The following is a 14,176-nucleotide window of genomic DNA, read 5'->3' on the forward strand; positions in this document are numbered from 1 at the left end:
AATCCACCTGGGCAGAGCTGAAACAGTCGCTACGCCAGGACCTGCCATGGGCGTGCAAAGGAGCCGCCACCGTCGATGACTGACTTTGCGCGGTGAAACCTGGACCCTCTCCTCAACCCCTCCCTTCTCTTCGCCTTTTTCCTCTTTCCCACTCGGTGGTCGGGACAGACGTTACTCATTGACAGTCTGTGGGAGTGGAACGCGGCGAATCTGACGCTTGCGGGAGCTGTGGGCGGAGGAGGTGCGGAGTACCTCTAGTTCCGTCCCGCGTCCTGCAGCCGGGGACATTCGGGCCTGCACGTGGGCGAGCAGGGTTACTGCCCTGCGGTTGGCCACGCGTGCTGCCTATCGGGTGACAGGCCGCTGGCAGGTGGCGGCCGTGGCCCTAGGGTGCGCACGCGCAGGACGTGGGACCCCCGCCCCTTGGCGTTCTGACCCAAGCCCCGCCTCCGAAGGTGGTCCTCCAGAACCAGCGAATCAGAGAGGCCCACACGGAGCGCGGCCGGGCCCCCGGCAGCCAATCGCGGCGCGCGTGAGAGGCCGCTGCCTCCCGGCGCGCGCTGGGGCGACGACCTCGGGAGTCGCTGCTGAGGCGGCCGCGGTGCGGGTCGCGTCGGCGCGTCTCCCGGGGCCGGCCCGGGCTGGCGGCGGCGGCGGCGGCGGCGCTCGGCGGCGAGGGCGGGCTCCCAGGCCCACGCGATGGCGCCCACCTAAGGCGGTGGGGGAGGTGTCTGGGCTCAGCATGCCGGCGCGGCGGCGCGGCGGCTCCTCGCTGGTCGCAGGTAAGGGGGCTGCTGCTGCCGCCCGCCGCCCGGCGCCTGCGGCGCCCCGGCCTGCCCCGGCCTGCCGCGACCTGCGCTGCCCTGAGCTGCCCTGCGCTGCCCTCCCTGCCTGCCCTTTTCCCCTCCTTCTCTTCCCCTGCCCTCCCCAAGCACCGCGGCGTCCCAGCCCCGCATCCCTTCGGGGCTTCTCGCGTCCGCGCCCGGCAGGGAGCCGCGTTTGCACGCCCCTCGCCGGGCTTCGCTGCCGCCGCCCTGCTCCCGTCAGTCCCGGCCTTCCTGCCGCGCCCCCTTGCATTTCAGTCGTCCCACCCCCACCCTAGCCTTCCCGCAAAGCTCCTTCTGCCTTTCGGTCATCCCAGCACCTAGCTCCCTTTGCATTTGAGTCAGCCTCTTCCCTAGACTTCCCGCCTGCTCTCTGTGCTCCCCGAGCGTTTCACACGCCCCATCCTAGCCTTCCTGCCTGCCCCTGCGTTTCAGCCGTCCTCACCCAGGGCCCCATCCCTAGCCTTCATGTGTGCCTTCTGTCCCCTTCGTGTTTCAGTGGCTCCCACTCCATGCCTAGCCTTTTTATCTTACACCTTTGCATTTCAGTCTCCCCACGACCTAGTGTGTGTGGGGGTGCATTTCAGTTGCCGGTCCCCCACAAGGTGCCCCTGGGTCTTGCCTTTTGGCTCCCAGATGTCTTCCTTTTCCAACTTATCATCCAAGTTTCTAACTTCTTCCTTCCTTTCCACTTAAATCTTGGGTCACTTTCCTACTCTTCTCAGCATGCCAGATCCATAGACTCAGCAGGCAGTTCGTCATTAAATTACCTGCACCTAGAATATGTAAGGTGCCCAGCTCTGGGCCTGCCACACAGTAAGTTTGGCACACGATGAATGTTCACACCATCAGCCTCTGCCTCTTTCTAGGCCTTTTTGTGCTCTCCGGATGGTGCCAGAAATCCAGTAACCAGAGGGATTTTTGACTCTTCTACCATAAGAGAGGTATGGGAGATGGAAGGATGAATGAAGGGATTTCACTGTCAACTACATACTGCATTTATTCAAAACAAACTCAGTTCTGCTATCTTTGTGGCTTATATTGTTTTATGTTAATTGCCTTTGTAAAAAATTCTTAGATTGCTGTTCAGGGAGCTTTGTGATATAATCACATCCTCCCCCCCTCATCTAAACAGTTTAGCAAACCTTTGTTTTAGGGAAGAAAGAGCCCCTACCTCCTGGCTGAAGCAGTATTTTTCTGTAATCCTGTTGACTTGTTTATTTATTAGTTGGCTAATTCAGGGAGCTGCAGTGAATTTTCACCCTTTAAAAGCCAGAGGAGGAATGGTAGTAAAATGAATCAGACATCAGTACTCTGTGTGCATGTATGATTACATGACCTATGTAACTAGATGAACAACCAGATGAATGAGAAGTTATACTCAATTTATGTATGAAGTGTCAAAATGCATTCTACTGTCATGTATAACAATTGAAACAAATTTAAAAAAGCCAGATGAACTCAGGCTTGGAATCAGCTGCTGAAGGGATCAGATAGGCTTAAGAGTGAAAGTTGTCACAAGTTCTGTAAGGGTTAAGAGGAACCTTCCACGTGTCTCTCTCCTACTTTCGCAATACTGTCTGTCCGAGAATAACAGTTTTTCAAAAGAGCAAAATAAATTTGACTTTAAAATTATCAAAGCATTGTTTTGGGCCTTGTGCTGTTCTCACCACATTTGCTGTGATGGTGTCAAGCCTGAATCAACTTTTCCTGCTTCTGGGCTCCAGGGTAGACTGGAGAAAATCATGTAACAGTGCTCTAGGTGCCGTACTAAACTTCCCAATCCAACTTCACTTGCACTGGAGATCCTTTGAATCACCTCTTGGGTCCCTCTGATGTACTAAAGCCTGCATTGCTACTCTTCTCTCACCCTTGCTTTCTTACTGCTTGTTTGACCTTCTGCTTCATGGAAGAGATAGTGGGCATTGGTCTGGCCTCTCAAGGATCTGTCAGTACCTGTACTCATCTCATTTCTGTTCTTTTTTCTTCAAGGCTGACATCTTTGGTCTTTGCCCATGTAGTCCTTTTTCTCAGCATGTATACATGTTCAGGTTTCCACCTTCCAAAACAAAACAAACCTTCCCTTGCTGCTTCCCTCTTTTTGTCTTCTTCCTTTCTTCGTCCTCCTCCTCCTCATCTTCCTCCTCCCCCTCTCCTCATCTTCCTCCTCCTCGTCCTTCCTCCAACTCCTTCTTCTTCCTCCTCCTCCTTCTCTTTCCTCCTCTTCCTTATCTTTCCTCCTCCTTCCTCCTCCTCCTCCTTCCTCCTCCTCCTTCCTCCTCCTCCTCCTCCTCCCTCCTCCTCCTTCTCCTCCTCCTCCTCTTCCTTCCTCCTCCTCCTCTTCCTCCCTCCTCCTCTTTCTCCTCCCTCCTCCTCTTCCTCCTCCTTCCTCCTCCTCCTCCTTCCTCCTCCTCCTTCCTCCTCCTCCTTCTCCTCCTTCTCCTCCTCTTCCTTCCTCCTCCTCCTCTTCCTCTTCCTCCCTCCTCCTCTTTCTCCTCCCTCCTCCTCTTCCTCCTCCTCCTCCTCCTCCTTCCTCCTCCTCCTCCTCCACCTCTTCCTTCCTCCTCCTCCTCCTCTCTCTTTTTTTTTTTGGTACTGGGGATTGAACTCAGGGGCACTCAGGCTCACACCAGTGAGCCCCATCCCTGCCCTATTTTGTATTTTATTTAGAGACAGGGTCTCACTGAGTTGCTCAGTGCCTCAATTTTACTGAGGCTGGCTTTGAACTTGTGATCCTCCTACCTCATCGCTAGTGTTTCATTTTTGCCCATTTCTGTTTTCTCTGGCTTCCTTGTGAGATCACACATTTGTGGCTTTAAATTGCACTTGTGTTTAAGGTTTTAAAAGATATTTGTGCAGTCCCCATTTTCCTTGAAGTTCAGGGCCCAGTTTTCATCCCTCTACTGGATCGCCATACATGGATGATTGGTTCTTCAAACATGGTCAACTTTTCCTTCCTTAACTCTACCCATGGGCCTCTTAAGCACACACCGGAAGCTTTCCTCCTGTTTAAGGCCTTCACCTTGGAATCTCATGGCCATCCTCCATACTCTGAAGGTTATGTCTGCCCTACTTCCTCTTGCTGCTACCTTACATCGTTCTCTCATTGGCAGAGATTAGTTCAGGTCTTGGTTATATGCTTCCTGAGCAGTTAGCTGCTGGGTCCTGAACTCTGGTTCATCCTTCACACTACTCTTAGGACTTGTTCCATTTTTAAAGAGTGATCTGATCGTGCTGCTCATTTTTATTTTATTTTATTTTTAGTTGTAGATGGACACAATACCTTTATTCATTCATTTATTTATTTTTAAAAAATATTTATTTTTTGTAGTTGGACACAGTATCTTTATTCTATTTATTTATTTATTTATATGTGGTGTTGAGGATCAAACCCAGGGCCTTGCACGTGCTAGGCAGGTGCTCTACCGCTGAGCCACAACTCCAGCTCTATTTATTTATTTTTATGTGGTGCTGAGGAACTCAGTGTCTCACAAGTGCTTGGCAAGTGCTCTGCCACTGAACCACAACCCAGCCCCTCATTTCTTTTTCTTTCTTTTTTTTTTTTTTTTTTTTTTTTTGATGGTACTGGGAATTGGACCCAGGGATACTTAACCACTGAGCCACATCTCCAGCCTTATTGTATTTTATTTAGAGTCAGGGTCTCACTGAGTTGCTTAGTGCCTTGCCTTTGCTGAGGCTGGTTTTGAATTGGCGATCCTCCTGCCTCAGCCTCCTGAGCTGCTGGGATTGATATAAGCATGTGCCACTGCGCCTGGCAAATATATCATACACTTCTTAACCATCATCTTCAATGCTCCCACCCATCTCTTCTGTCCTTAGGAAATCACTAATCTATTTTATGTCTCTTTAGATTTATATTATAGAGTAGAAATAACTAAGGCTGGGGATATAGCTCAGTTGGTAGAGTGCTTGCCTTGTGTGCTCAAGGCCCTGGGTTCAATTCCCAGCAACACACACACACACACACACACACACACGAGAAAAAAAAAATAACTATTCTGGATATGTCATTAATGGAATCATACAATGTGTTGTCTTTTGTTACTGGCTTCTTTCACTCAGCATAATGTCTACAGCTTTTTTCCCTAGTGTAGCATATATCAGTATTTCATTTCTTTCTCCCTAAATCAGGAAGTCTATTTAGGCACTATGATTGATGAGACAGTGGTGAAAAGGAAAAGTTACCTGCTTATATGTAAGAGAAAAGCATTGCAGGTAAGCCCTCTGATAAAAAATAGACACTTTTTCTCCTTGGTGCTGAAAATCAGACCCAGGACCTCCCTAATGCTAGTCACATCTCTACCACTGAGCCAAACCTTCATCCTCCCTCTCAGAGAAAAAAATAGAACAGTTGATAAGTGATTGGCTAAATAGTTTGGATAGACCACTGGGGAGACTTGTTTTGAGAGGTGACACATGGTTGAAGATCAGAAAGACACGAAAGAGTGAGCCATACAGTGATGGATCAGCTAGAAGAGTTTTTCAAGCAGAAAGAAGAGTGCAAAGAGTCAGGAACAAGCCTCATGTTTACAAGGGAAGAACATCAGAACATCAGTGCTGGAAAAGAATAGGAAAAGAACCAGAAGAGCAGAAGTATTTATCAGCGAATAACAGAACAGTTTGTGGATAGGCTGCATTTTGTTTATCCATTAATCAGTTGCTGGGTATTTGGTTTTTTCCCACTCTGCTGTGAGAGCGCTGCTGTGAATGCACATGCCCAAGTCTTTCTGTGTGCTTTCTGCAGTAGCCTCATTGTTGAGTCATGGGATGGCTCTAGAACCCAAAGGTTTACACGGGGAGGGACTGCAGGTCAGTGTGACTGGACTATTTCACATTTCCACTAACAGTGTATGAGGGTCCATTTTCTCCACTCCTCACCAAAGCTTATTACTATCTGGCTTTTTTTTTTTTAATATTTATTTTTTAGTTCTTGGCGGACACAACATCCTTGATTGTATGTGGTGCTGAGGATCGAACCTGGGCTGCACGCATACCAGGCAAGCGTGCTACTGCTTGAGCCACATCCCCAGCCCCACTATCTGGCATTTTGATTCCAGCCATCCTTGTGGGTGTGAAGCTGAATCTTATTGTGGTTTTGATTTGAATATCCCAGATGGCTAATGTTTGAGCAAATTTTCATGTGTTTTTTGGCCATTTGTTTATTTTCTCTGGAGAACTGTTCCCATATTAAGATTTCGTTGTCTTTGTATTGTAATATGTTCATATACAATTATAATATATACATATATAAGACTATGCAATCTCTGTACTTTTTAAAAATTTCTTTGTAGTTATAGATGGGCACAATACCTTTATTTATTTATTTTTATGTAAGGCTAAGAATTGAACCCAGAGCCACACATTTGCCAGGCAAATGCTCTCCCAATGAGTCACAACTGCAGCCCCTCTGATCATACTTCTTCATTCCAAACTGAGTGCCTTTTAATCTATTTTTCATGCCTTTTTGCCCTGGCTAGAACCTCCTATGCAATGTTGAATAGCAGAGTTGTGAATGGATATTTTCTCTTGTTCAGGGAGGTCATTAAGTGTGAAATTACTATGTACTTTTTTTTTTTTTTTTGGTTCCAAGGATTGAACCCAGAGGCACTTAACTACTGAGCCACATCCCCTGCCCCCCCTTTTATTTTTCAGACAGGTCTCCCTAAGGCTTAGGGCCTTGCTAAGTTGCTGAGGCTAGCTTTGAACTTGGGGTCCTCCTGCCTCAGCCTTCCAAGCTGTTGGGATTACAGACGTGAACCATTACACCTAGCTTGTGCACTTTCTTAAATGTCCATTTTACTAGGCTGATGAGGTTTTCTTCTGTTTCTAGTTTATTCCATGTTTATTATGAAAGGGTGTGTTGAATTTTGTCAAGTGCCTTTTCTGTGCCTATAGGTAGGATCATGTGTTTTCTGTCAATGTGTATTTTGTTGGTTTTCTTACGTTGGACAACCTTGCATTTTCAGGATAAAACACCCTCATGATATATAATCTTTATATATGTTGTTAGGTCAGTTTGCTGATATTTAATTGAGGATTTTTCATTTATTTTTTATAAATCTTGGTCTGGGGGGTGCTGGGGTCATGGCTCAGAAGTAGAACGCTCACCTAGCACATGTAAGGCCCTGGGTTTAATCCTCAGCACCACATGGAAATAAATAAAGGTATACTACAACTAAAAAATAAATATTAAAAAAAATACTGGTCTGTAGTTTATTTTGGTACTGGGGATTGAACTCAGGAGCACTCGACCACTGAGCTACATCCTCTAAATAAATTTGTCATTTATTTAGGGACAGGGTCTCACTGAGTTGCTTAGTGCCTCGCTTTTGCTGAGGCTGACTTTGAACTTGTGATCCTCCTGCCTCAGCCTCCTGAGCCACTGGAATTGCAGGCATGCGTCACTACACCCAGCATGTAGTTTAGTTTTTGTAGTGTGTGTTTAGTTTTGAAATCAGAGTAAAACAGTCCTCATATAATGAGTTCAGAAGTGTTTCTTCCTCTTCTGTATTTTTTTTTTTTAATATTTGTTTTTTAGGTGTAGATGGACACAACACAGTGCCTTTTATTTTTATGTGTTGCTGAGGACTGAACCCAGGTCCTGCCCGTGCTAGGCAAGCACTCTACCGCTGAGCCACAATCCCAGTCCCCCTCTAATGTATTTTAGCAGAGCTCTTTAAAAAAAAAAAAAAAAGGTTTTTTAAAAATAGCTTTTTTTTTTTTTTTAAGTTAACATTTGTATTACAGGAAAAGTAAAAAAAACAAAAAACAAGTCATCTAGTCATGAGCAGCTTAATTGGATGTGTCCCTGCAGGTCTAGAAGAGCTTGTTAAGAATTTGTGTTGGGGGTGCTGGGGTTGTGGCTCAGCAGTAGACTTGCCTGACATGTGTGAGGCACTTGGGTGGATCCTCAGTACCACATATAAATAAATGAATAAAATAAAGGTCTATCAACAACTAAAAAAAATATTAAAAAAGAATTAGTGTTAATTCCTTACCATTGGGAATTCAGCAGTGGAGCCTTCCGTTCTGGGCTTTTCTTTGTGGGAAGGTTTTTTGTTTGTTTGTTTGTTTGGCACCAGGTATTGGCTTTGGTTTGGTTCAGGGTCTCACTAAGTTGCTGAGGCCGGCTTTGAACTCAAAAATCCTCCTGCCTCAGCCTCCCAAGTTGCTGGGATTACAGGTGTGTGCCACTATGCCCAGCCGTGGGAAGCTTTTGATTACCTAATTCTTTCTCTTCTTATAGGTATATTCATATTTTTTAAAATTTCTTTGCGACTTGATTTCGGTAGTTTGTGTAGAATTTGTCCATTTCATCTAGGTTATGTCACTTGTTGAATTACAATTGTTTTTCATCATTTTTATTTTTGTTAAGATCGTTAGTGTTTTAGTCAGCTTTTTCACTGCTGTGACTAAATGATCTGACCGGCACAACTGTAAAGGAGGAAGAGTTTATTTGGGGGCTCACAGTTTCAGAGGTCTTAATCCACAGACAGCTCCTTTCCTCAGGGCTGCAGGTGAGACTAGAACAACATGGCAGCAGAGTGTGGCAGAGGGAAGCAGCTTCCGCAATCAGAAAGCATAGGGACTCCACAAATATATACCCAAAGCCACGCCCCAGTTCCCACCTCCTCCAGCCACACCCGTCACTTCATTACCACCTAGGTAATCCCTGTCAGGGGTTAAATCACTGATAGATCAAGGCTCTCACAACCCAATCATTTCTCCTCTGCACCTTCTTGGATTGTCTCACATGTGAGCTTTTGGGGGTCACTGCACATCCAAACCATAACAGTTTTGTCTGCCTTTTATTTGTTACAGGTTTTAGTAATTTGAGTCTTCTCTCTCATTGTCAGCAGTCTTGCTAAAGGATTGTCAATATTCCTGATCCTTTCAAAGAACCAACTTTTGTTCTGTTGATGTTCTCATGTTATATTCTGTGTTTCATTAATTTTACATTAGTGTTTATTATTTCCTTCCTTCTGGCTTTGGTTTGGTTTCTTTTTCAGGTTTCTTAGGGGGATAATCATGTTGTTGGTTTGTGATCTTTTTTAGTATAAGTATTTACCACTGTAGATTTCCCTCATGGCCCTGCTTTTGTTGTCATTTCAGAGTGTTTTGTAACTTTCTTATATCTTTTTGGCTCAATGGTTATTTTGGAAGGTTGATGTTTAATCCATATTTGTGAATTTTCCAAACTTTTTTGGGTAATGTTTTCTAATTTTCATAAAATAATACTTTGTATGATTTCTGTCATTTAAATACATTAAGAATTTGTTGTAGTTGGCTTTTTGTTGCTGTCACTGAAAAGACCTGAGAATAGTAATTTTAGAGGAGGAAAAGTTTATTTGGGGGCTCAAAGTTTCAGAGGTCTCAGTACTGTCGACGGCTTGCTCCATTCCTTGGGACTTGAGGCAGGATATCATGGAAGAGAGTGTTGTGGAGGAGAGCAGCTCAGGACATCCACCACAGAGAGACTCTACTCACCAGATACAGACTTTCTACCCCTAAAGGGTCCCCCCTGCGGCCCACCTCCAGCCACATCCTACTTGCCTTCAGTTACCACTCAGTCACTTCCTATTAGGGGATTAATTCACTGATTGGGTCAAGGCTCTCATAACCCAATTATTTCATCTCTAAGCCTTCTTGCACTGCTCACATATGAGCTTTTGGGGGACACCTGGTATCTAAACCATAATAGACTCATTCTGTGCCTTCACACAGGATTTATCCTAGAGAATGTTTCACATACATTTTCAAGTAATGCACAGGCTGCACTTGTTGCCTGGAGGGTTTTATAGATGCTAGGTCTAGTTGCTTTGTAGCTGTTCATCTCTTCCATTTCTCAGTAATATTTTATCTAGTTATTGAAGTAGAATATTGAAGTCTCTGACTATTAATGCTGAATTCTCTATTTCTCATTTCAATTCTGTCAGTTTTCACAGTGCATTTTAGGGCTCTAATGTTAGTTGCATGCATATTTATGATTATTTTGCGGTTTTGTCAGTTGTTAGATTCACCTCTTCTAAGATGTACCTTTTTTGTCTCTAGTGACAATTTTGTTTTCAAGTGTATCATATCCAGTGTGTTATAGATAGTCCAGGGTCTCTTGGTTGCAATTTGCATGACATACCTTTGCCTCTCTGTGGCTTTCAGCCTGTCTGGTTTGGTCTTTGAGTCTAAAGTGTGTCTTGTAGAAAGCATACATTTGGATCATGTTTTTCATTTTTTGTTTTTGGTCCATTCTCAATCACTGCCTGTTAAAAGTTTTTAATCCATTTACATTTAATGTAATTACTAGTATATTAGGATTTGCATCTACTGTTTTACTATTTGTTTTATTATAGATGTTTGTTAGGTCTAGTTGTATGTTCTTTTTGCTTTTCTTTTTCCATTACTATTGTTTGTGTTAATTAATTTCCTGTATATGTTTTAGTTATCATTTCTTTTACTTGCAGTCATGTATTACTTAGAGACAAAGAACTTTTTTTTTTTTTTTTTTTTTTTTTTTGGTACTGGGGATTTAACCCAGGGTTGTTTAATCATTGAGCCATGCCCCCAACCCTTTTAAAAAATGTATTATTATTTTTTTTTTTTGCAAAAGCACGAGGTGGTTTATTGGGACACAGGCGCCTGCGGGTGCCCAGTAGAACCTCAGCCGGAGCTTTGGTGAACTGGCACACTGGGCTTGGGGATACAGAGATTTTTATAGGGTTTGGGACAGGTTTCGTGCGCGCGGGAAGCAACAGGTTTCTTATTGGTTTGTTTAAATCTAGCATATAGGCCACCTAGGGGGTACAGGTCTGCATTCCAAAAACCACAGGTCTGCATTCTATTCTTTCTGTTCCTGCTTATCTGTTCCGGTTTATTCATTCATGCCTCAGGATGCGGGTGCTCTGTTCTTCAACCGGTTGTCCGGAAAGCATGCCTGGCGCCTGAACCTGTTTATGGCCTGCCTGATATCTTGGTTTCATATCTTGGCCTTAGGTAACTGGGCTAACTGGGCTAGGGTCTTTCATTCCCCCCTTTTTCTTTATCATGGATAGAATCTTATATCCATTGTCCTGTGTTTTCCCTGAGTCATTCCCAGCATGGCCTCCATTTTAGATTTCACTCGATATTAGACCCCAATTTATCTAACTACACTGACTACCTAACTTTAAATCTGGCTTCATTCCCCCCTCTAATTTGGGAACTCCTTACTGCTGTGAGGAAGGGGGACGAAGATGATCTCTCTGGCTTCTTCAGGCTGAAAAGGGACGGTGTGGGGCAAGCAGTTTGGAGTCCCCCTTAAAAATATCGGGTCTATCGAGTGGTCCATGCTAAAAGTCCAATTGAGAAGTAATAGGCTGGAGGGCCATTCGAGTGATAGGTGGTCTATAAGAGAAACAAGAATTCATTAGTACTGGAACCAGATTGATGCAGCAAGAAATGCCACAGCACAGAAATATGCCAATGAGTATAATGGCCAAGACAAAGATCAACAATGTTTTCTATCAGGCAGTACCAGGAACTAGCTGTTCCACGACAATGTTGCTGAGGACATGGCTTCTATCTAAGCATGTAAATCTTTAAGGATATTTGTCACATTGCCAGAATTATCAGGGATGTAAACACAACATTTAACTTTTAGGGTTACAGTTGTCCTTCCCTTAAGATATAGTTTAATAATTTAATATCATCTGATCTTGCAAAATCCTTTTACTAGTATGACCTGTGTCTAATAGAGAAATCTTAAATTCTGCAAACATTAAGCCTACCTGCGTTGGTTAGAAATAAAGGCCTTAGACTAAAACTACTCTAGCAGTCCCTTTTGATAGTTATCAGGCATTCCTACCTAAGAGTCTCTTTTGCAGCCTCCAGTCTACTTATTTATGGAAGTTACATTTAACTATTATTATTATTTAAGATGTCCAGGAACAGCTGTGCTTTGGCTTTGACTGTCTTTGCTAAGTGTTTAAGATGAAGCAAGTCAAACTGACTTTGTTTCCATCTATTGTTAATAGTCAGCTGAGTCTCTCCTGGGAGTCCTTGGGAACTTCACAGCAGCTTCTCAGTTCTGCTAGTGCCATTTGCGCTAGGATGGGTCCAGGCCTTGCTTGACCACGTGGCTTCCCTCAGAAGCATCAGGGATGTCTCCCTTTTCTGACGACCCACCTCTCCACAGCAAATGCACTGATTGGCTTTCTGTCCTCCACTGGTCTCATTAATCTCCCTGATCAGGAGGTTATGTGGCCTAGAGTTGCAAAGCCCTTTGGAGAAGTCCCCTATCCCTGATTCAGACTGACTCAGAGGGCAAGAGCCAAATATTGGTTTTCTTGGCCCTTTAATTTAACTTTAATTTTAAAACTTAATCTTAAACATCTAGCAAATAAACTTCAACAGCCTTATACTAAGTACTGGGCTTTAGTACCTATCTCTCTATCCTGTAGGTGATAACTCCTTATCTTAAGTTAACCCAGGTTGTGAGTTCTTAAAGAAGTACCTCTTTAAAACATTAACAGGCAATCTTTAGACCATCTAAAAGCAAACTACAAAACAAAACTAACTAGGATAAAAACATATTTAGTTTATGTAATAGCTACCTTGAATTCTGGCAGAGTTATACATTATAATCCCCTGTTTGAGGTCCTGGCAATCGTGACAAAAACCAACTTTTGGACACAACCTTAAATGCACTGAAATCTGGCCTACTTCTTCCATAGTCACTTTCACATGAGATGGGACATAGAGCCTTATCTCAAGTAAGGCGGGGCTCATCATAAGTCTTAAATACTATAGTTCTGAAGCTGATCTTTGCTTTTTAGACATCTACATAAATTGTTGCTCAAATTTATATGAATATTAGCTAACACAATATAATATCACATCTAAAACATGAATTAAAGAAAGGCTGAAAACTTTTAACCTTTTGTAGAAAAGTAGCAAAGTACTTTTGTGTTTTACAATAAAACCTTTACCCAGATCAGGCTCTTATTGACTTAAAAATACATTTAAATTGTATCTCAGTGTAAAAAGTAACATGGAACTTTACATAACTTATTGATAATAAGTACAGTTATAGAACACAAATGATATAAATAAATTTCCAACATGTTTTTCTTTTAAGCCTAAATTACCATACACTTTTAGAATACCAGCTTGATATAATGCTCTTTCTAAAGCTTCTACCTTATAGACTTGTATACCTGGAAGATATGAACACATTAATGGCACCAATTACATTGATGTTTTTATATTAACCAAGTTTAGCTTTTAAAGAAACAACATAGCACAATTCTCTAAAACAACAGCACTTGTTTAACCAGCTGTTTAATTTCTTTAAGATTACTTGCTCAAAAACTTACACAGACCTTCTTTATCACTTACTTAAACCCTCTTAATTACTTAATCATATAGACTCTTATCCAGAAACACACTTTCCCTCTTATTAAATCCATACCTAGAACCTTCTAGTTTCTCTTTTTTATCTGTTAACCACCTTCTGTTCACATTTTGAAACAATACCTGTAAACCTTTGAATCTAAGCAGATTATTTCATAGACATCAACATTTTATTAGGGCCTTTTTGAACACCTAGAAAAGCTTATAAGCTTAATTTTAAAGACATCTTTACTTTCATCTGTTTACCCAATTTAAATTGAACCATTTGAATCACGTGAATCAAAGATATTTGGATCCATTTTTTTTTAATTTATATGAGCGCTCCTCATCTGTCAATTGTTATATCACTGCAGGATATATGGACATACACATATACAGACATACCGACATACAACACGTAACACAAGTGTAACACATAACACAATGGTGAAGGCCTTGCAGCTTCCTCAGGTGAAATCTCATTGCAATGTTAAAAAAAAACTCCAGTTGATCAAAAATAGAACTTATCAGAAAAACATTAACTTGTCTGTAGGAACAAAATCATGAGCTCAAAGAAAAAAAATTACAGAATCTAAAAAAGCAAAAGTCCTAAAAAGATTAACCGGCCAGTAATTAGTAAATGCCATACAATTTACTTCTTGGTTTGGTCTAGTTTGAGTTCAGGTAAAAAGACACTTTTACTCTTTTTTTTTTTTTCCCTTGGGCCTGAGCTCCAAGCTGCTTCTGTTTGCATATCAGCTTAAAACCCTGGCTGAGGTCTGGAAGGGACTGGGAAAGCCAGAATTCTTGAGCAGAAACTTTATGCCTAAGGCATTTTAACCATAAGTCACAATTTATCTTTCTATGCTAGAAAAACTTGCTCACACAAAACTGAAAATAGGATCTTTTCTTGATAATATAAAAGCCACCATCAGAAGAAGTTCCTTCAGGATCATTAAGCTACTTTC

The 14,176-nt window shown here is 42.8% G+C and overlaps 1 protein-coding gene across 3 annotated transcripts in view; it reads left to right on the forward strand.

Annotated features, from left to right (window-relative positions):
• The first annotated feature begins 657 nt into the window (after nucleotides 1-657).
• Nucleotides 658-14,176, forward strand: part of Tpst1 (tyrosylprotein sulfotransferase 1) — a 112,687-nt gene continuing 99,168 nt past the window's right edge. For 2 of the 3 annotated variants that reach the window (XR_003301836.2, XM_026400468.2), the window contains exon 1: nucleotides 658-782. The gene's annotated coding sequence lies outside the window, so the exon portion shown is untranslated. Of the gene's footprint in view, nucleotides 783-1,693; nucleotides 1,769-14,176 lie in introns of all 3 variants that reach the window. The other variant, XM_026400469.2, reaches the window with a different exon arrangement.

This window comes from Urocitellus parryii, chromosome 9 (assembly GCF_045843805.1).
Source record: "Urocitellus parryii isolate mUroPar1 chromosome 9, mUroPar1.hap1, whole genome shotgun sequence".
Classification (NCBI taxonomy): Eukaryota; Metazoa; Chordata; class Mammalia; order Rodentia; family Sciuridae; genus Urocitellus; species Urocitellus parryii.